The sequence below is a fragment of the Sus scrofa genome, chromosome Y, assembly GCF_000003025.6.
Source record: "Sus scrofa isolate TJ Tabasco breed Duroc chromosome Y, Sscrofa11.1, whole genome shotgun sequence".
Lineage (NCBI taxonomy): Eukaryota > Metazoa > Chordata > Mammalia > Artiodactyla > Suidae > Sus > Sus scrofa.
In genome coordinates this window covers 41,491,172-41,514,250 of record NC_010462.3, presented here as the reverse complement: position 1 = coordinate 41,514,250, position 23,079 = coordinate 41,491,172, and the positions used below count along the sequence as shown (strand labels likewise).

Genomic DNA, 23,079 nt, shown 5'->3' with positions numbered 1-23,079 from the left:
GACCTGACGTGAAGTGGGATGGATCAGCTGAGGGACGTAGAACAGTGGTGCTGGGAAAAGAGGAAGCAGTGCCACAGGAGACTTTGAGAGAGAGAGAGATTGCCCTCTGTCAGGCGGGATGTGGTTGTTAGAGGGAGAGTACGTTGGAAATCAGCTGTCAAGTGCACAACCCTAGTGCAGTCCACCCCTGGGTTTGGTCAGGAGGCAGAAGGAAGTCCTCAGAGTGGTTATTAGAGAGAACAGTTGCCAGAGCACCGGCAAAGCCCAGAGGCTGCTTGGGATTGACTTGTGCCAGCACAGAGCCAGAGTTGAAGACGGGGCTGGTGGTTCCCCCAGGACATGCCTAGGGAGCAGGGGTAGGATACAGAGCACCACTGACTCCCCAGGATAATTACCTCACCTGAGAGAAAGGACACTGTTCTGCCTCCCCATCTGTGGGGCACTCTCAGACAGCTCAGGTGGCCTCAAGTCCAGACACTTGGGCAGGCTGGCAAGAGTGGTGACTGCCTTTGGATTCTGCGGAGGCAGGAAATTGAACGCAGATGTAGTTGGCTTGGCTACTGGGCACGCAGTGTTCCAGGATCATGCCTGCACCATGTTCAGCATCTGGAAAGCTGGGTGGGTGGTCATGAATGGAGAGTGGAAAAGCAGAGGTTCCTTGGTGGGAAGGTTGCATATTTCCCGAAACTTGTCTCTTGTCTCTTGAAATTTCCTTCTATTTCTTCCATCTGAGCCTCTCCCACCTTTCATTCACTCCTAAGGAAAAAAATCTTAGCTCAAGACAGGTCACATAAATTAAGAGAGGAGGTTGATTTAATGTAAATCCAGTTACTTGATTTGGAGTGGGTTCAGCTCATAGACTAAAAGGAATGCTAAGGGATAGGGAGGAGTGAGTGCCATGGATGATGGTGAGAGGGAAATACCTGCCTCCTGGAAGGCACTTAGTTGTTCCTAGAAGGAAAGGAGGAATTACATCAGCTCTGAGGTGCACAAGCCCAGTGCAGTCCATGGGTTTGTTCAGGAGGCAGGAGTGGGAGGGCTCTGGGTTGTTATTGGAGGAAATGGCCACCAGAGGGCCCTGAAGCACTGGGCACGCCCAGCAACTGCTTGGTGTTGGCACTTCCAGGCTCAGAGATGGGGAGAGGTGGATTCCCTCAGGAGGTGTCTGGTGAGGAGGGGAAGTTTACAGGCTGCCCTTGACTCTCCAATTAAAATTGGCTCACCCGGTAAAAGGGAAATGGTTCCACCTTCAACGCATCTGGGTCACTTGCAGTCAGCTCAGGTAGACCAAAGTCCACACCCTTGGACTGGCAATCATGGGTCTGGCTGACTTTTGGTTTCTCCTGAAGGAGAACCCTAAACCCACAAGCAGCTGGTCAGAATATTTGGCATGCAGTTCCCAGAGCCAGGATTGCACGGTGTTTGCCTAGGAGAGCTGAAACCAGTGTTCCTAGAGGGAGAGGATGATTTACATTGGCTCTGAGGTGTACAAGCCCAGGGCAACCCATGGATTTGTTTCAGAGGCAGGAGGAAGGGCTTTGAGTTGTAATTCAAGAGATTGGCCACCAGAGGGCAACAGAGCCCAGCAGATGCTTGGTATTGGCCTATCCCAGCCCAGAGGTGGAGTTTGACTTGGGGGTGGTAGATCAGCCATGGTCATGCCTTGTGAAGAGGGCCGGGTTACAGGTCTCCTTTGACTCTTGGGTCTAAATTAGCTCACCTGATAGGAAGGACCTTGTCCTGCTCTTCCCATCTGCGGGTCACTTTCAGACAGCTCAGGTAGCCTGAAGTCCAGACGATTGGACAGTCTGTGAAGCGTTCTGACTGCTTTGGATTCTGCAGAGGCTGCATCTGAGACAAAAGGGTGTGGGATGGAATACTGGGCTTGCAGCGCTCCCAGAACAGGCTTGCGCAGTGTGTGGCCTCTGGGCAGCTGGGTGGGTGGCTGTGAATGGAGCAGCATTTCTCTGGTCAGCAGGTTCATCCATCCCAGAGACTCATCTCTTGAAGGTTTTCTGTAAGTTTCCTTATTTTCCTTCCATCTGAGCTTCTCCCCTCCTCTCATTCACCCCTGATGGTGAAAATCTTACCTCGACCCAAGTGACAGAAATGAAGATGGGGAGGCTGATTCATTGAAATCTGGTCACGCGATTGGGAGTGGGTCCAGCTCAACGACTTAGAGGGGAAGGATTGGGAGGAGTGAGCACCATTGCTTACTATGAGAGGGAAATGGTTGTTTTCGAATGAGAGGAGGGATTAAATCAACTACCCAGTGCACAAGCCCAGTGCAGTCCATCCAGGGGTCTGTTCAGGAGGCAGGAGGCAGGCCTCTGAGTTGTCATTAAGCATTATGGCCGCCAGAGGGCGCCAAAGCGCTGGCCAAGCACGGTAGCTGCTTGGTACTGACACCTCCAGGCTCAGAGATGGGGTTTGAAATGTGTATGATTGAATCCTCCAGGAGGGGTCCAGCAAAAATTGGTTACTGAACCACTGCAGCTGACTATCCAGTCCAAACTGACTCATCTGGTATAAATAAATGGAAAGAGTTCTGCCTTCCAGATATCTGGCTCAACTTCAGTCAGCTCAGCTAGCCCAAAGCCCATACTATTGGGTGGGACTTCTGGGCTCAGTTGGCCATGAGGCTCTCCAGAAATAGAACTCAGAGCACCCAGGCAACTGGCTGGAGTACTGGACATGCAGTTTTCTAGAGTTCAGGTGTTTTGCATATGGAGAGCTGCGTTGCTGGTCATAAATAAAGCGTGAGTGTAAAAGCCGATGTCTTTTAGAGGGCAGACTGTCTTTATGCCAGAGCCCTCTCTCTTGAGGGTGTTCTGCAAAGTTCCTTAGTTGTTTCTCCATCTGAGCCTCTCCTTTCTTTCAAGCACCACTGAGGGAACATCTTACCTGAAGCCAGGTGAGCCAGAATAAGGGCTGGCAAAGCGGGGTGAGGTGGGTAAGTAATGTAGAGCCAGTTGCCTGACACCAAGTGTGCTCCCCTGATGGACTCAAAGGAATCCTGACAGATAGGGAGCAGGGAGGCATATGGAGGACTTGGAGGGAGAAATGACAAACTCCACAAGGCCTGTGGTTTTTCTGAGAGAGACCAAGAGAGAGAGAGACTGAGAGAGATAGACCAAATCAGGCTCCCAGGTGCTCAAGAGCAGTGCCAAGAGAACCGGTCGGGGTCAGGAGGCAGACGTTTGGGATGAGACTGGCTGGGGTGGTAATGGCCTCTAGAAGATGAGGAGCTATGACATGCCCAGCTGCTGTTTGGTGTTGGCACTACCAGGCTCAGAAATGGGGTTGCAGGTGGCACTGGTGGCAGCCTGAGGATGTGCCCAGTGAGGAAATTAGAGTTATGGGTCGCTTCTGACCCTGCAACCCCAAACACCTCCCCTGTCACTTTCCAACAGCTCAGGTAGACTAAAGTCCCAATGAGTGGGTGTGTAGTTCTACCTTCATGACCAGGGGGTTATCTGCACAGGGGTAATGGTGCCCTAAGACCAGATGATTTGACAGACTATCTGGGGTTGGGGATGATCTGAAAGCCTTTGGTTTCTCCAGAGGTACAAGCCTGAACCCACATGTTTCAAGCCTTGGGCATGTCCATTTAAGAGAACTGGTTTTTGTTGGGGGTGGCATCTGGAAAGCAGTGCCTGTGGACCTGAATTGAGTGTGTAGAAGCAGGATTTTTGGCTGCCCAGGAAATGCTCTTCCTGAGAGCTATGTCTCAAATTCCTTCCTGGAATTCCTTTTCTTCTTTATCTACCTGAGCCACCGCTTCCTGTGAGTTACCCAGGAGGAATGAACCATAGCTAGAACTGCATCGCATATATTAAGGCAAGCAGATGAATTTTCAGCCAGTGAGCTGACTTGAAGTGGGGCAGGCTGGTAGACAGCATAGTGGTGTTGGACAGGGGGGAGGAGGGAGAGTCCTGGGAGACTTTGAGAGGACACATCTGGCCTCCTGTTAGGCACAGGGTGGTACTTAGAGTGACAGGAGGAGGGAGCTCAGCCATCAGGTGAACAAGGTGAGTGTGGTGCATCACAGCTTTGGTCCAGAGGCCAGAGGAATGGCTGTGAGTTGTTATTTGAGAGGTTGGCTGGCAGAGGGTGAGAGAAAACAGGCAGAGCCCAGGAGCTGCTTGGCATTGGCATATCCCAGGCAAGAGTTGGCGTTCCACTTGGGGGTGGTGGGTCCCACAGGACATGCCCTGCGTGAGGGTCTACTTTACAGGTTGACTCTACCTCTTGGGTCTAAATTAACTCACTTGATAGGAAGGACCTTGTCTTGCCCTTCCCATCTGAGGGTCACTTTCCAACAGCTCAGGTAGACTAAAGTCCCAATGATTGGACAGGCTCTGAAGAGTTCTGACTGCCTTTGGATTCTGCAGAAGCTTACATCTCAGCCCAAAGGCATGGGATTGAATACTGGGCTTGCAGTATTTTTGCAGATCAGACTTGCATGGTGTTTGGCCTCTGGAGAGCTGAGCAGATGGTGGTGAATGGAGAGTGCAAATGCAGTGGTTCTTTGGTTGGCAGGTTGAATCCATCCCAGAGATTCATCTCTTGAGGGTTATCTGAAAATTTCTTCTTTTCTTCCATCCTCCCCTCCTCCCATTCCTCCCAAGTGTGAACATCTTTCCTCTTGCCAAGTCAAAGAGATGATGAGGGGAGGAGTCTTCACTGAAGTCCTGTCACCTGATTTGGAGTGGGTTTGGCTCAAGGACTGAGAGGCGTGGGGAGGGTGTGAGTGCCATGGCTGACTGTAAGAGAAAAACAACCCCCCAGAAGGTGCTTGCTTGTTCTTAGAGGGGAATGAGTGATTAAATCCACCAAGGGGTGCAGGAGCCAAGGGCAGTCCATCCAGGGGGTCCGTTCAGAAGGCAGGAGGCAGGGCTGTGAGTTGTCATTGGAAAGAATGTCTGCCAGAAGCTCCTGTTGTGGTGCAGTGAAGATGAATCCAGCTAGGAACTGTGAGGTTGCAGGTTTGATCCCTGGCCTCACTCAGTGGGTTAAGCATCCAGCGTTGCTGAGAGCTGTGGTGTAGTTTGCAGACATGGCTCTGATATCACATGGCTGTGGCGTAGGCCAGCAGCTGTAGCTTTAATTGGACCCCTAGCCTGGGAACCTCCATATGCTGCAGGTGTGGCCCTAAAAAGCAAAAAAAAAAAAAGTAAGAAAAAAAGAAAGAATGTCCACCAGAAGATGCTGAAACATGGTCCAAGCCCAGGAACAGCTTCACAGTGGTACCTCCAGGCTTAGAGTTGGGGTTTGAGATGGGGGTGGGTGGATCCCCAAGAGGTGCCCATTGAAACGGGGTTACTTACAGGCTGCAGCTGACATGCCAGTCTGAACTGGTACACACAGTAAAGGATTCTGCCTTCCAAATATCAGGGTCACCTTCAGTTGGCTCAGCTAGCCCAAAGCCCACATTGTTAGATGGGTCTGCAGAGTCCAGATGGCTGAGAAAGAGCTCTCAGCACGCAGGCAGCTGGCTGGAGTATTGGGCACGCAGTTTTTCAGAGTCGGTGGTTTGGCCTCTGGAGAGCTGGGCTGCTGCTGGTCATCAATGAAGAGTGAGTATAAAACTGATGTCTTACCTGGCAGGCAGTCTTTATGCCAAGACGTCCCTCTTGAGGGTTTTCGTCAAAGTTGCTCAAATTTTCCTCCATCTGAGCCTCTACTTCCTTTCAAGAACCACTGAGGGAACATGTTACCTGCAGCCAGGTGACACAGACTAAGGGCTGGTGAAGCGGGGTAGGGGTGGGGTGGGGAACTAGCATAAAGCCCGTTGCCTGAGACAGAGTGTTTTCCCCTGATGGACTCAAGGATTTCTGAGAGATGGGAGCAGGCAAGCCCATGAAAGACTTAGAGGGAGAAATACTACCCTCCACATGCTCTTTTATTTTTCCGAGAGACAGAGAAAGACCAGATCTGGCTCACAGATGCTGAAGAGCATTGCCAGTGGAACAAGGTGGGGTCAGGAGGCAGCAGTTTGGGCCGAGACTGGCTGGAAGTAGTAATGGCCTCTAGAGGATGAGGAGCTATGACATGCCCAGCTGCTGTTTGGTGTTGGCACTACCAGGCTCAGAGAGGTGGTTATATGTGGTGCTGATGGCAGTCTGAGGATGTGCCCAGTGAGGAAATTCGAGGTATGGGTTCTTTCTGGCTCTCAGCCCCCAAACACATCTCCTGGCAGAGGGTGTGTATTTCTTCCTTCATGACTAGGGGTCATCTGCACAGGGATCACCGAGCCCTAAGACCAGATGATTTGACAGGCTATCCAGGCTGGGGCAGGTTTGGGGCGGGGGGGTCTGAAAGCCTTTGGGTTCTCCATTGGTATAACCCTGAATCCACAGGTATTTTGTTTGAGCCTTGGGCATGTTCATTTAGGATAGTGGTGCTTTGGTCCTGGGTGACATCCGGAAAGCAGTGCTTGTGGACCTGAGTGGAATGTGTAGAAGCAACATTTTGGTTGGCCAGTATATGGTACTTCCTGGGATCTAAGTCCCAAATTCCTCCCTAGAGTTCTTTTTCTTCTTTTTTTTTTCCTTTTTTTTTGGTCTTCTTGCTATTTCTTGGGCCACTCCCACAGCATATGTAGGTTCCCAGGCTAGGGGTCAAATTGGAGCTGTAGCCGCTGGCCTACACCAGAGCCACAGCAATGCAGGATCTGAGCCGCATCTGCAACCTACACCACAGCTCATGGCAATGCCGGATTCTTAATCCACTGAGCAAGGCCAGGGGTCAAACCCACAACCTCATGGTTCCTAGTCGGATTTAGCCACTGAGCCACGATGGGAACTCCCTTTTCTTCTTCTTCTACCTGAGCCATGGCCTCCTGTAAGTGACCCCCAAGGATGATCCATAGAGAGAACTATGTTGTGTGTATTAATGCAGGCAGGTGAATGTCCAGCCTGTGAGCTGACGTGAAATGGGATCCACTGCTGGATGTGGGGTAGTTTTGCGGCATAGGGAAGATGGAGAGTCCCAGCAGGCTTTGAGAAAGGCATATGGCCTTCTGTAAATCACAGGTGGTATTTAGAGTGAGAGTAGTAGGGACTTCTGCCATCAGCTGAACAAAATAAGCACGGTGCACCCATGGCCCTAGTCAGGAAGCAGGAGTTAAGGGCTCTGAGATGCTATTCAAGAGAATGGCCGCCAGAGGGCGACAGAGCTCGACAGCTGCTTGGTATTGGGGCATCCCAGGCCAGAGGTGGGGTTTGAGTTGGGGATGGTGGATCCCCCTTGGATATGCATGGAGAGGAGGGCATGTCCTGCCTTTAATTCCTTCACATCTGTGGGTCGCTTTCCAACAGCTCTGGTAGACAAACATCCAAATGATTGGTGAGGCTGCTAAGAGTTCTGACTGACTTCAGATTCTGCAGAAGCTAAGACCTGATCCCAAAATGTGTGGGATTGAATACTGGGCTTGCAGGGCCCCCAGATCAGGTGTGCATGGTGTTTGGCCCCTGGACGGCTGGAGGGTGTTCATGAATGGAATCCTCAAAAGCAGCGCTGCTCTGGTCAGCAGGTTGTGTCCCCAGAGACAGGTCTCTTGAGGGCTCTCTGAAATGTTTCTTCTTTTTTGTCCATCTGAGCCTCTCCCCTCCTCTCATTCCCCCTGAGGGGAACATCTTGCCTCTGTCCAAGTCCCAGAAATGATGAGTGGGACACAGATTCATTGACATCTGGTCACCAGATTTGGATGGGTTCACCTCAAGGATTTAGATCAGTGGGGAAGGATTGGGAGGAGTGAGTGCCATGGCTGACTTTGAGGGAAAAATCACCCCCCTGTATGGTGCTGGCTTGTCTTCAAGTCAGAAGAGGGATTAAATGGACTATCGAATGCACTAGCCCAGGGCAACCCATCCAGGGGGTCTGTTCATGGGGCAGGAGGCAGGGCTGTGAGTTGTCCTTCAGAGAATAGCCACCAAGAAGGCCAAAGCATGGCCCAAGCCTAGGAGCTGCTTGGTAGTGGTGCCTCCAGGCTCAGAGATGGGGTTTGAGATGGGAATGGGTGGATCCCCCAGGAGGGGTCCATCGAAAAGGCTTACTGAAAGGGCCAGAACACTCCCCAGTCCAATTTGGCTCACCTGGTAAAAGGGAATGTGTTCTGCCTTCCAAATATCAGGGTCACCTTCAGTCGACTCAGTTACCCCAAAGCCCACTTTATTGTACATGGCCTCAGGGTTCATATGGCCTTGTGGTTCTCCAGAAGTAGACCTGTGAACACACAGGCATCTGGCTGGAGTGTTGGGCATGCAGTTTTCCAGAGTCCAAGGTTTTGATCTGTGGCGAGCTGGGCTGCTGGTCATCAATGAAGGGTGAGTGTAAAAGCTGACAGTTTGTGGTAGGCGGGCGGTCTTTATGCAGGAGTCCTCTCTCTCTCAGGTGTATCTGCAAAATTCCTTAGCTTTTCCTCCATCTGAACCTCTCCCTCCTTTCGAGCACCACTGAGGGAACGCATTACCTGAAACCAGGTGACACAAAATAAGGGCTGGCCAAGCCTGGCGTGATGGGGAACAATGTAAAACTGGTCTCCTGATTCGAAGTATGTTCTGCTGATGGACTCAAAGTGCTGACAGACAGGGAACAGGGTGGCAGGTCAAAGATTTAGAGAGAAAAATACCACCCTCCATCAAGACTTAGATTGTCTGGGGGCGGGGGGCAGGCACCAAATCGGGCTCCCAGGTGCTCAAGAGCAGTGCCAACAGAACTGGGTGTGCTCAGGAAGGAGAAGTTTGACATGTGAGTGGCTGAGAGTGGTTCTGGCCACTAGAGGACAAGGAGCTATGACATGCCCTGCTTCTGTTTTGTGTTGACACTGGCAGGCTCAGGGAGGGGTTTGGAGGGGGCGCTGGTGGCAGACCAAGGATGTGCCCAGCGAGGAACATCAAGTTACAGGTTGCTTCTGACCCTCGGGTCCCCAAAACTTCTCCTGTGAGTGGGTGCATAGTTCTTCCTACAGGACTACATGGTCTTTTCCTTGGGGATCATGGAGCTCGACCTACAGATGATTTGACAGCCTATCTGGACCAGGAGGCACAGGTGGTCAGAAAGACTTTGGGTTCTCCAGCAGAATAACCCTGAATCCACAGGTTTGAGCCTTGGGTATGTCCGTTTAGGAGAATGGGCCTTTTGTCGGGGTGGCATCTGGAAAGCAGTGCTTGTGGACCTGAGTGGAGTGTGTAGAAGCAGCATTTCTGGCTGGCAAGGTTGTGCTCCTTCCCAGGTCTAAGTTTCAAATTCCTCCCTAAAGCTCCTTTTTTCCTTTTCCCCCTGAGCCTCAGCATCCTGTAAGTTACCCATGAGGAATGAAACATAATGAGAACTAAGTCGCGGGTATTAAGACAGGAGGATGACTGCAAAGCTGGTGAGCTGACTTGAAGTGGGATTGGCCGGTGGACATAGGGTAGCGGTGTTGGATAGGGAGAAGAAGGGGAGACTTTCAGAGAGACTTCTAGGCATCTGTAAGGCACATGGGGGGGTTTCTTAGAGTGAGAGTAGGAGGGAGTTCGGCCTTCAGGTGAACAAGGCGAGTGTGGTGCATCCATGGTTTGCTCTGAAGGAACAAACTCTGAGTTGTTATTAGAGATATTGGCCGCCAGAGGGCGATGGAGCACCAGCAGAGCCCAGCAGCTATTTGTCATGGGAGAATCTGAACCAGGAGGTTGGGGGTGGTGGATCCTCATGACACATGCCTTCTGAGGAGGACTGGGTTACAGGTCACCTCTGACTCTCGGGTCTAAATTAACTCACCTGAATGAAAGACCTCCCCTTTCCATCTGTGGGTCGCATTCAGACAGCTCGGGCAGCCTAAAATCCAGATGATTGGACAGGCTGTCTAGAGTTCTGACTGCCTTTGGATTCCTAATGAAGGGTGCAAAAGCAGTGGTTCCTTGCTTGGGCCCCAGAGACTGGTCTCTTAAGGGTTCTCGGAAAAGATTTTTTTTTTTCTTTCTGAGCCTCTCCCATCTTCTCTTTCTCCCTGAGTGGAAAATCTTACATCTGGCCAAGTCCCAGAAAAGAAGATTGTGAAGCTGATTCATTGAAATCTGGTCACATGATTTGAAGGGTGTTCGACTCAAGGAATTTGAGAAGAGGAAAGGATTAGGAGGAGGGAGTGCCATGGCTGACTCTGAGAGAATAACTCCCCCCCTGGAGTGTGCTTGGTTGTTCTAAGAGTAAGAGGGGGGATTAAATCTACTATTGGTTGCACAAGCCAAATGCAGTCCAACCAGGGGCTCTGTTCAGAAGGAAGGAGGCAGGGCTGTGAGTTGTCGTTACAGAGACAGGCCACCAGAGGGCGGTGAAGGGAAGTCCAAGCCCAAGAGCTGCTTGGTAGTGGCACCTCCAGGTTCAGAGATGGGGTTTGAGATGGGGATGGGTGGATCCTGCAGGAGGTGTCCATCAGAAAGTGGCTACGTACAGGCCACAGCTGACTCTCCAGTCTGAACTGGATCACCCAGTAAAAGGGAAAGTGTTGTGTCTTAGAAATATCAGGGTACTGAGTTCCCATCATGGCTCAGTGGTTAACGAATCTGACTAGCATCCATGAGAATGCAGGTTCAGTCCCTGGCCTTGCTCAGTGGGTTAGGGATCTGGCGATGCCATGAGGTGGGGGGTAGTTCAAATATGTGGTTCAGATCCTGTGTTGCTGTAGATGGGGTATAGGTCAGCAACTACAGCTCTGATTTGACCCCTAGCCTGGGAACCTCCATATGCCACAGGTGTGGCCCTAAAAAGAAAAAAAAAAGGGATAACTTTCAGTCGACTCAGCTAGCCTAAAGCCCACATTATTGGATGGGCCATCAGGGTTCAGACATGCTTTAGGTTCTCCAGATGTAGAATTCTGAGCAAGCAGGCAGGTGCTTGGAGTATTGGGCGTGTAGTTTTCCAGAGTCCTGGGGGTTGGCCTCTGGAGAGCTGGGCTGCTGGTCAATGAAAAGTGAGTGTAAAAGCCTACATCTTTTGGAGGGAGGCTGTCTTCATGCAGGAGCCCTCTCTCTTAAGGGTGTTCTGCCATGTTCCTTAGCTTTTTCACCATCTGAGCCTCTCCTGCCTTTCAAGCACCACTGAGGGAACATCTCACCTGAAGCAGGTGACACGGTAGAATGACTGGTGAAGCAGGGTGTTCTGGGAAGTAATGTAAAGCCATTGCCTGACTTGAAATGTGTTCCCTCAATGGCTTAAAGGGAGTGCTGACAGACTGGGAGCAGAGAGGCACATGGAAGACTTAGTGAAATACCACCCTCCATAAGGCTGTAGATGATTCTGAGAGAGTGAAGCAACAGGAGGACCAAGCTCCCAGGTGCTCAAGAGCAGTGCCAATGGAACTGGGTCTGGTCAGGAGGCAGAAGTTTGGGATGAGAATAGCTGGGAGTGGGAATAGCCACTAGAGGTCAAGGAGCTCCGACATAATTAGATGCTGCTTAGTGTTGGCCCTTCCAGGGTTAGAGATGGGGTTGTAGGTGGTGCTGGTGGCACCCCAGGGACCTCCCAGTGAGGAAAGTTGAGTTACAGCTGCTTCGGACTCTCAGGTCCCAAACACATCCCCTGGGGGTGGGTGGGTAGTTCTTCCATCATGACCAGGTGGTCATTTCCATAGGGGTCACGGAGCCCTAAGTGCTGATGATTTGACCGTCTATCTGGGGAGCAGGTGTGGTTGGGCCAGTAGCCTTTGGTTTCTCCAGCAGTATAACCCTGAATCCACAGGTACTTGGGTTGAGCCTTGGGCATGTCTGATTTGGAGAATGGGGCTTTGGTTGGGGTGGCACCTGGAAAGCAGTGCTTGAGGACATGAATGGAGAGGTGTAGAAGCGGCATTTTTGGCTGTGCAGGATGTGCTCTTTCCTAAGTCTCAAATTCCTCCCTATGGTTCCTATTTTTTTTCTAACTGAGCCATGGCTTGCTAAAAGTCATCCACGATAATGAACAATGGCAAGGAATAGGTTGCATGTATTCAGGCAGCCAGATGTATTTACAGGTGGTGAGCTGAACTGAAGTGGGATCAGCTGGATGACATGGGGTAGTGGTGATGGGCAGGGAGGAGGAGGGAGAGTCACAGGAGACTTTGAGAGAGACCTCTGGCCCCTGTAAAGCACACAGTTATACTTAGAAGGAGGGTAGGAGGGAGATGCGCCTTCAGGTGAACAAGGCGAGCGTGGTGCTAGTGTGGCTTTGGTCAGGATACAGGATGAAGGGCTCTGAATTTTTGATGATTCATCACCACAGGGCAAAGGAGCACTGGCAGAGCCCAACAGCTGCTTGGCATTGGTGAATCCCAGCCTAGAGGTGGGGTTTGAGTTGGCAGAGGTGGATCCCTCTGAGACACGTATTGCAAGGAGGGCCAGGTTACAGTTTGCTGCTGACTCACATCTAAATTGACTCACCTGATAGAAAGGACCTGTGCTGCCCTTTCCACCTTTCAGACAGCTCTGTAGCCAGATGATCCCCCAGGAAGTGTCCATTAAAAGGTGGTCACATACAGGCCACAGCTGACCCTCGAGTCTGAATTAGAACATCCCATAAAAGGGAAAGTGTTCTGCCTTTCCAAATATCAGGGTCACCTTCAGTCAACCCAGCCAGCCCAAAGCCCACGTTGGAGGACAGGCCATCAGGGCTCCTATGGCCTTGGGGTTCCTCAGAAGTAGAACTCTGAGCAGGCAGGCATGTGGCTGGATTACTGGACATGCAGATTCCCAGAGTCCAGGGGTCTGGAGAGCTGGGCTGCTGGTCATCACTGAGGAGTGAGTGTACCGCCGATGTCTTGTGGTGGGCAGGTTGTCTTTATGCAGGAGCCATCTCCCAAGGGTGTTCTGAAGTGCGCCTTACTTTTTCTCCATCTTACCCAAAGCCAGGTGACACAAATCAAAGGCTGGAGATGTGAGGTGTTGTGGGGAATAATGTAAAGGCAGTTACCTGACTCCAAGTGTGTTTCCTTGATGGACTCATAGGTGTGATGACACACAGGGAGCCGGGAGGCATATGGAGGACTCAGAATTACCACCTCCATAAGGCCTTAGATGATTCTGAGAGAGTGAACCAGACAGGAGGACCAACGCTGGCTTATAGGTACACAAAAACGGTGCCAACAGAACCAGGTGTCGTCAGGAGGCAGAGTGTGGGACAAGAGTAGTAATGGCCACTAGAGGAAGAGGAGCCCAAACATACTGAGATGCTGTTACGTGTTGGCATCTCGAGCATAGGAAATGTGGTTGGAGTGGGTGCTGGTGGCACCCAGAGGATGTGCCCAGTGAGGTCAGTTGAGTTACATGTTGTTTCTGACTCTCGAGTCCCAAACACATGTCCTGGGAGTGGGTGCGTAGTTCCTGCTTCACGACTAGGGATCATTTCCATAGGGATCATGGAGCCCTAAGTACTGATGATTTGACAGGCTATGGGGGGGGCGGGGTCTTACAGCCTCTGGGTTCTGCAGCATTAAAACCCAGAATTCACAGGTACTTGGTTTGAGTCTTGCATATGTCCCTTTACCAAAATGGGGCTTGGTCAGAGGTGGCATCTGGAAAGCAGCGCTTGAGGACCTGAATGGAGTGTGTAGAAGTGGCATCTTGGGCTGGCCGGGATGTGCTCCTTCCTGGGATTTAAGTCTCAAATTATTCCCTAGAGTTTCTTTTTTTTCTTTGTCTACCTGCCCCACTGCTTCCTGCAACTTATTCCTGAGGAACTAACCAGAGTGTGTACTAGGTCACATGTATTAATGCAGGCTTATGGATTTCCAGCTGTTGAGCTGACTTGAAGTGGAATCAGCTGATAATGTAGGGCATTGGGTTGGATAGGCCGGATGATGGAGAGTCCCAGGAGACTTTGAGAGAGACTTCTGGCCTCTGTATGGCACAAGGTGGAACTTAGGATGAGAGTAGGAGGGAGTTCGGCCTTCAGCTGAAGGAGGAGAGTGCAGTGCATCCACGGCTTTGGTCAGGAGGCAGGAGGAAGGGCTCTGAGTTGTTATTTGAGGGGTTGGCCACCAGAGGGCGACAGAGCACTGACAGGGCCCAGCAGCTGCTTGGCATTGGCAAATCCCAGCCCAGAGGTGAGGTTGGAATTGGGTGAAGTGGATCCCCATGGGACATGCCTTGGCAGGAGGGCTAGGTTACAGGTCTAAATTAACTCACCTGATAGGAAGGACTTGTCCTGCTCTTATCATCTGTGGGTCACTTTCAGACAGCTAGTGAAGCCTAAATTCCAGATGACTGGACAGGCCGTCTAAAATTCTGATGGCCTTTGGCTTCTGCAGAGGCTGACATCTCAGCCGAAAGGAAGGAGACTGAGGACTATGCTTTCAGTGCTCCCAATCAGGCTTCTGCAGGGTTTGCCCTCAGGACAGTTGGGTGGGAGCTCTTGAATTGAATGCACTAAAGCTTCCTTGATCAGCCCACAGGCTGCATTCATCCCAGAGATGGGTCTCTTTAGGATTCTCTGAAAAGTTTCTTTTCCTTTGTTCAGAGCCTCTCCCCTCCTCTAATTCCCTCTGGAGGGGAAAAACAAACCTCTGGCCAAAACCCAGAAATGGAGAGTGGGGAACAGGATTCATTGAAATTCTGTCACCATATTTGGATGGGTTTGACTCAAGGACTTAGACGAGTGGGGAAGGATTGGGAGGAGTGAGTGTCATAGCGGACTTTGAGAGAATAATAATGCGCCTAGAATGAGCTTGATTGTTCTTAGAGTGAGAGGAGGGATTAACTCAACTATTGGAGCACAAGCCAAGGGCATTTTTTCCTGTTCAGGAAGCTGGAGGCAGGGCTGTGCGTTGTCATTAGACAGAATGGCCACCAGAGGGCGCCAAAACACGTTTCAAGCCCAGCCGAGGCTTGGTAGTATCACCTCCGGGTTCAAAGATGGGTTTCAAGTTGGGGATGGGTGGATCCCCCAGGAGATGTCCTTCAAAAGGAGGTTGCGTACAGGCCTCAGGTGACTCTCCAGTCTGAACTGGCTCACCCGGTAAAAGGGAACGTGTTCTGCCCTCCAAACGTCATGGTCAGGTTCAGTCGACTCAGCTAACCAAAAGCCCACATCGTTGTATGTGCCACTGGGGTCCACAGGGCCTTGGGGTTCTCCAGAAGTAGGAGTGCTAGCACGCAGGTGGCTGGCTGGGGTTTGGGGCCTGCCATTTCCCAGAGTCCAGAGCTTGGCCTCTGGAGAGCTGGGCTGCTGGTCGTCAATGAAGAGTGTGCGTGAGAGCTGACCCTTGTGTCGGGCGGGCTGTCCTTATGCAGGAGCCCTCTCTCTTGGGGGTGCGCTGCATTGTTCCTTAGATCTTCCTCCATCTGTGCCTCTCCTGCCTTTTGAGCACCCCTGAGGGCACATCTTACCTGAATCCAGGTGACGCAGAGTAAAGGCTGGTGAGGCGGGGCAGGGTGGATGAATCAGGATGCCTGACTCGAAGTGTGTTCCCCTGATGGACTCAAAGGAGGGCTGACACACAGGGAGCGGGGAGGCATGTGGAGGACTTGGGGAAACACTGTCCTCCACAGACCTCAGAGTCTGAGAGAGACGGGAGGACCGCACCAGGCTCCCAGGTGCTTAAGGGCAGTGCCCGCGGAACCAGGTGGTGTCAGGAGACAGAGGTGTGGGACGAGACTGGCCGGGAGTCATGATGGCCACTAGAGGACGAGGAGCCTGACACACCCAGCAGCTTGGCATGGGCATGTCCCAGCACAGAGGTGCGGTTCAAGCCGGTGGTTTGGGTCCCTCTGGGGTCTGCCTTGTGAGGGGGGCTAGGTTACAGGTCACCTCTCACTCTCGGGTCTAAATTAATTCACCTGATAGGAAGGACCTTATCATCTCTGGGTCACTTTCAGACAGCTCAGGGAGCCTGAGGGCCAGATGACTGGACATGCTGTCAAGAATTCTGACTGGGAGTTCCCGTCATGGAGCAATGGAAATGAATCTGACTAGGAACCATGAGGTTTTGGGTTCAATCCCTGGCCTCCCTCAGTGGTTTAAGGATCCAGCTTTGCCATGAGCTGTAGTGTAGGTTGCAGACATGGCTTGGATCCCGCACTATTGTTGCTCTGGTGTAGGCCAGTGGCTACAGCTCCAATTGGACCCCTAAGCAGGGGAACTTCCATAAAAGAATTCTGATTGCCTTCAGATTCTGCAGAGGCAGACATCGGAGCCCAAAAAGCATTGGACTGAATACTGGCCCTGCAGAGTTCCCAGATCTGGTCTGCACTGCTTCTGGCATCTGGGCAGCTTGGCGGTTGTCATGAATGGGGAGTGCAAAGGCAGCGGTTCCTTGGTAGCAGTTTGCATCCATCCCAGTGCCTTGTCTCTTGAAGGTTCTCTGAAAATGTTCTTCTTTTCCTTCCATCTGAGCCTCTCCCCTCCTCTCTTTCACCCCTGATGAAAATTCTTACCTCAAGCCAAGACACAGAAATGAAGAGCAGGATGCTGTTTCACTTAAGTCTGGTCACCTGTTTGGCTTGGTTTTGCGTCTTTTATGTGTCTGGTGTGGGATACAGGGAGGAGTGTGTGTCATTGTTTTACTTGGAGAGAGAAACACCCAACTCTCAAAGGGCTTTGCTCGTTCACTTCATCATGTAAGGAGGTGCAGATCCCACCTGCCCCTCCCTGGACACACCTCCAGGCTCTGATACCAGGTTGAAGATGGAACTGCCTGGATCTGCCCAGAGTTGTGAAGACAAGAGACTGACTCCCCCAACCCCCCACCAACTGCCTCACCTCAGGCACAGGACACATCCATGCCTTCAAATCTGATGGGCCTTTCTGGTCTCCTTGGGTGGCCCAAGTGCCAGAGGGTTTGACACATTCCCTGGGGTCAGACTGTCCTTTGTTTTTATGGGCAGGGCTCTGGACCTAGAAACACCTGTCTTGAACCTTGGGCTTACAATTAGCTAACCTCTGACTTGTGGAGGTTGTCATTTGGAAAAGGGGTCTGTTGGGAGTTCCCACTGTGGCAAGGCAGAAACGAATCCGACTAGTGTCCATGAGGATGCAGGTTCCATCCCTGGCCCCACTCAGTGGGTTAAAGGATTCGGCATTGCTCTGAGCTGTGGTGTAGGCCAGCAGCCATCACTCCATTTAGGGTTAGGGTTGGGAACTTCCATATGCTGCAGGTGTGGCCCTAAAAAACAAACCAAACAAAGCGCTCAGGAACCAAGAGGCGGGGAGGTGGGGAGTCTCACGCTTGGGGAAGTGGCGGCCGAGGTGAGTGCTCTGGGCGCCTGTGAGAAGGGAAGGCCCCGGCTGCTGGGCAGTCCTTGTGCTAAAGGGGAGGGGGGAGGACATCCAGCTGGCAGGGGTCCGAGGCCAGCACCTCCTGCTGAGCCGCCGTGGGAACGGCTGTTGGTGGGAGGAAACGCAGCCTTTGTTTTCTCAGAGGCAGGACTCTGGACTCGTACAGGTTCCGGGCCGCCGGCCTCCACGCGGTCCGTCATCCAGTGTGAAAGGGGCGGATGCTCATGAACAGAGCTCAGAGCTGCGGCACTAATCCTGGGGGCGGCTGGAGAAGCCCTGGGTCTCTTCCTCAAGACGTCTCCCCAAACCTCACTTTCCATCTGAGCCTTTTTTTTTTTTCCTGGCCTCTACCTCTGTATCGCAAGGAGCCGACTTGAAGGCAGGTCTTTCAAATGAAAGCAGATTGATTTAAAGACTCAAGAAGCAGTGGGTGGGGAGGCAGAGGGTTTTGAATGTCCAGGGATAGGGTAGGCTGCATGTGGGAGACAGAAGGACACAGTGTCTGGGGTACTTCACTGTGGTGGGTGGCTGAGGAGCAGTGAAATCAAGCGGCCAGGGCCCAAGGAGAGGGTAGCTGCAGGGGCTGCTGAGGGAACAGGGAGGAAGGGCTGAGAGATGGGGTCAGAGCAGATGGTCACCAGGCCGCAGAGAGCCCCGGCGGAGACTCTCTGCTGCTGCCTGGCAGCACATTCAGGCTCAGAGCCCAAGTGGAAGAAGGAATGTGGGTGCACTCAGCACAGGCTCATCGATTTGGGGGTGGTTGGGGTGCCTCTAATTCTCTGTCCCAAATGGCCTCACCTCAGGGAGGGGTCATGGCTGTGCCTTCAGCATCTGATGGGCGTTTCCAGCCTGCCTGGGTGGCCCAGGGGCCAGAGAGTTTGACAGGTTCTCTGGGGATGGATTGCTTTTGGTTTCTCAGAGGCAGGACCCTGGACAGGAAATTCTCTTGAATCTTGGCCTCGCAATTGCCAAGCCCCGCCCCCCACCCAGGTCACTGTCATGCGGCAAAGGGGCTGATGGTCAGGAATGGAGCGCCTAACAGTGGTGCTGGCTCCTCTGGGCAACTGTGCAAATCGCTAGGCTTTGTGCTTCAAGACCCTCCCCCAAATTCCCTCTCTCTTTCTTTTGGGGCCTCGTTTTCCTGTCCCCAAGCCCTGTTTCAGGGAGCAGACTTAAAGGTGGTTTTCGGGAATTAAAGTAGGGTAATTAAAAGGATCTTAATGCATTAAGGTGGGGTGGGGGTGTGTGTGCTGGGAGTCTTTGAGAGAATTGCCCCTCTCTCTGGGCACTTCACTTGGCTTAGAAGGTGAGGAGGAATTCAATCAGGCTGGCAGCTGCCCAAGGCCAGGAGAGCCCTGGGGGGCTGTTGAGGGAAACAGGAGGAAAGGCTGAGAGTCAGTGGTAGAGGAGACAGGCTCCAGAAGGGGCCAGAGCACAGACAAAGCCCATCTGAAGCCCCCTGGCTTCACCTCCAGGCGATGAGGTGGTGCCAAGAGGGGTTAGTGGGAGCCCCAGGATGTGTTAAGATGGCTCACAGGGCACCACTGACTCTTTGGCACAAATAGACTCACATCAGGTTGAAGAAAGATGTGTGTTTTCTGCATCTGATGGGTAGGTCCATCCGGCTCTGGCTGCCCAGGCGCCAGAGAGGTGGACGTGTTCTCTGGGGTTGGTTTGTTTCTGTTTCTCAAGGGGCAAGGACACTGGACCCACAATATCTGTTTGAATCTTGTCCTTGCAATTACCAAGCCTGCAGCCTCTGTAAAGGCATCACGTGTCCAAAGGGGCTGGTGGTCATGAATGGAGCTTGTGAAAGTGGTGCTATTTTGAGGGGCAGACAGGAATCCCTGTGCTTTATTGTACAGGAGTTCTCCCTGAATTCTTTCTTCCCCTTCCATCTGAATCTCTATATCCTGTCTGCAATTGCTGTTTCAAGGAGCACAACTAAGAGAAGATCTTGAGAGTGAAGGCAGCTGGGACTTATTTAAAGAAGGCTCTTGGTACCCAATGGTGGGGATACAGAGGTTTATGTGTTGGGGTGGGGTAAGTTGGGGTGAGCACTCAGGGAGGCTGTGAGAGGGAAATGCTCCAGTATCTAGATATTCGTGTGGCTCAACAGCTGAGGAGAAATGAAATTGAGCAGCCCAGGCCCAAGGCCAGTGTGAAATCAAGCTGCCCAGGCCCAAGGCCCAGGTAGCTTCTAGGGTGGCTGAGAAACAGGTGGAAGGGCTGAGAGATGGTGTTAGACTGAAGGTCGCCAAGCTGAACCCCAGCTCAGGCAGAGCCCCTGTGCAGATGCCTGCCTGAGACTCCAGGCTCAGAGCTGCAGTTGAAGGACTGTGGGACACTCAGAACATGCTCATAGGTTTGGGGCTGGAAACAGGGAGCCTCGACAGCTCTGGCCAAATGGACTCACCTCAGGGAAAGGACACAACTGTGCCCTCAGCATCTGGTGGGCATGTCAGCAAGATCGGGGCCCCAGGGCTAGAGTGTGACACGCTCCCTGGGTCAGCTGGCCCTGTTTCTCCAGAGGCAGACCTTTGCATCCAGAAACAACAGTGTTAAAGATTGGACATTGACATTTTAAGCACTGGTCTTGGGCACAGACTGGTGTGACTGTCCTCTTCCTCTTCCTCTCAGCAAACTGAACACACAAGAGGAGAGGGTGTGATGTCAGCCTGGTTTCAGAAACCTGAACATTCGAGATTCAAACCAGGTATTTGCTTGTCCCCTCAGAGAGTCTGTCAAATTTCTGGTCATTTATCAGAGAAACACACTGAATTTGAACCAAAGATGTGAGAGCAGAATTATGCCAATATCCTGAGGTGAAAGTAATTGGCCAGATGATAAGAGGCGCCCTGTAACCCCATCTCAGCCCCGAGCACTTCCATGGGGTCTCATCATACAATGGGCAACCATGTATTTCAGCCTGAAGGAGAGGAGGGTCTCCAGGGTTCTCTAGAGCCCTTTGACCAGAATGTGCTGCTCTAATAGCAACTCTGAACCCTGACAGCCTCCAACAGCAGAAGTCTTCTCTGCAGTGTCCGGGGGCACTGCCAGTGTGATTTCCTTCCTCTTCTTCCTTTCAGTGCACAGATGTACACTATGGGCTGGGGTATGACAATCTCAGAGCCAGAACTAACCCCACACCCTGAAATCAATGACACCATTTGTAAGTCATGTGAGCAGCCCCTGATCAGTCAGTACCCTTCAACCCTGGGACCCAGCATGAAACCAAGGACCATCCAGCCTTTGTAAAAGTTACCTGGTTTTAGGTAACCTCCCTGCAGCAGGTGTCTGGCCAAGGAGGGAGAGGATCAGGTGGGAGGGAAGGAAAAGCTTGAGGAGATCTCTGGAGAGAAAGAGCACAGGTATGAGCACAGTCTGCACCTGAAACCACTGTACTGACATGGCGCCTTCACAACCAGAAGGCCACCTTTCTGGAAGTACAATTCCACAGGGACCAGCCTGATTCTAGCAAGCTGTAGGGCCAAAATCCAAGCCAGGTATTTCTGGGTCCAGAGTTGTGCCTCCAAACCTCCAAGCGGACTCAGACCTGAGTTAGCCTGTCAAATTCTCTAGCCATTGGGCCACTGGACCAAGGACCTATCTCCAATCTTGCCTGGGGGCCTGAAGGTGAAGTCAAGGTGATGCAGGGGGTGGGCACTCTGGTGCTATGGTGCATCTGGTGGCCATCACTCTAACAATCTCAGGCCTCCCTCTGCCTCTCACAGCAGAAGCCTGGGCCCCTTGCCAGCCTGATTTCCTAAGTCCTCTTGCTCACAGTGCACTGAAAGGCATGATGGGGTGGACTATCTCAGAGTCAGCCAGGGCTCTCACCCCAACTGAGACCACCCCACTCCCTGAAATCAGACACCTTGGTAAGTTAATGGAACCAGGTGGCCTCCATCAGCACCCTGAAGCCCTGCACCTGGCTTGAGATCCAGGACCTCCCAGGCATCATTCACATTCCCTGAATTGAGGTAGGTTCCTTGACAGAGTCTCCCACAGAGGAGGAAGAGGCTCAGGAGGAAGAAGGAGGTGGATCTCTCTAGAGAGAAAGGCACAGGGAGAAGGTGAGACCTGCCCCCACAGCACCACCACATTAATGCACTGCATTCCTGACAAAAGCCCAGCTTTCCAGAAGCCAAATATCATGCCACACTGATTAACAACCCTGCATGCCCAAGATTTAAGGCAGGGGTTTCTGGGTCCAGTGATATGCTTCAAACTAGCAAAGGGCACTCAGGCCCGAGGCCACCTGTCAAACTCTCCCACCATTGGGCCACCTGATCATGCACAGATTGAACTTGAAATATGGTGGCCAAACCTTAATCCTCCTCTGAGCTGAGGTACATTGTGTTGCAGCATAGGAGGCACCAAGTACCCAAGTACAAATGTCTAACAGCAAGTCTCAGCCCTTCGTCTACTCCCACAGAGGAACCCTGCTCTGCCCGGGCCTGGGGCAGCTGTCAGGTGACTTTCTTACTGCTTTCCCTCTCAGCACACTCAAATGCATGATGGGTGGGGAGAGACTGTCTCATTGTCAGCCAGGCCCCTCACCCCACCCACATTTATTCACTCCCTAAAATCAGCAACCCTCCTATTTAAGTCAGGCCAGTGGACTTTGAATGAGCAGCCTACCTATCCAGGACTCACCTTGGAACACTAAACAACCCAGCCGTGATTCACCTTACATGGATGGAGAGAGCTTCCTTCAAATGGGTGTCATGCAGAGGTGGAAGTGGCTCAGGGGCAGTGTAAATATGAAGATTGTGGGCATCTCTGGAGAAAAAGAGCTCAGCCATGAGCATAGCCCACCCACCCCCAAAATACAACAGCACAGACACACCCCATTCATCACTGAAGCCCAGCTTTTCAGAAGACAAACTCCCCACCAGGCTGATTCTAGAAAACTGAACATCCACCATTGAAGCCAGGTGTTTCTGGGTCCAGAGTTCTGCTTGCAAACAAGAAAAGGACACACAGACCAGAGAGCATATCAAACTCCCTAAAGTTGGGGCCACCCAACCAAATAGGAATTGATTAGATATTTAATGGCAGAAATGTGTCCCCTCCCTGAATTGAGGCAAATGGGGCCACAATGTCAGAGGCACCATGCAAACCAACACCAGGCTCTGGGCCCCTCCTTGAGGTTCCATGCATCCCTCTTCCATCCCCTTCTGAGCCTGGAGATACAAACAGGGAGCTGCAAAGAGGCTATGAGGGGCTCTGGTGCCCTCTGGTGGACATGTGCTCTAACAGCGACTCTCAGCCCTTCCTCTGCCTCCCACAGCAAAACTCTGGTCTGCACTGACCTGTGGCACAGGCCAACAAGATGTCTTACTCCTCTTCCTCTCAGGCACACTGAAATCCACTCTTGCGGTGGGAGTAGGATTCTTCACTGTCACCCTGGATACTCAACCTTCATGACACAAGCCCACACCCTGAAATCAAAGACCCAGCTCTGTAATCACTTCAGCCAGCTCTGAATCAATCAGCACCCTTAAGCCCTGGGATCCAGATAGAAGCCAAGGGCCACCCAGGCTTGATTCATCTTACCTTGTTGCAGGAGCTTCCTTGGAACAGGTGTCTGGCAGAGGAGGAAGAGTCTCAGGTGGGAGGGAAAAAATAGATCTCTAGAGAGAAAGAGCACAGCCTGCCTCCCCAAAAGCACCAGGATGACAAAGTACATTCATGACCAGAATGCCACCTTTCTAGAAGCCCAACTCCATGTGTGCCAGCCAGGTTCTGGCAAACTGTACAGCTGTAATTCTAGCCAGGTTATTCTGGGTCCAGATTTATGCATCCAACCAAGCAGGGGACTCAGACCCCAGACAGCTTGTTATA

At 52.0% G+C, this 23,079-nt stretch overlaps 1 long non-coding RNA gene across 1 annotated transcript; it reads right to left on the bottom strand.

The window, feature by feature from the left end:
• Positions 19,525 to 22,195, bottom strand: LOC110257930. Its single transcript, XR_002340931.1, has 3 exons — positions 21,889 to 22,195; positions 20,495 to 20,581; positions 19,525 to 19,767 (listed from the first exon to the last, which is right to left on the bottom strand). It is a non-coding gene; the product is annotated as an uncharacterized LOC110257930 (long non-coding RNA).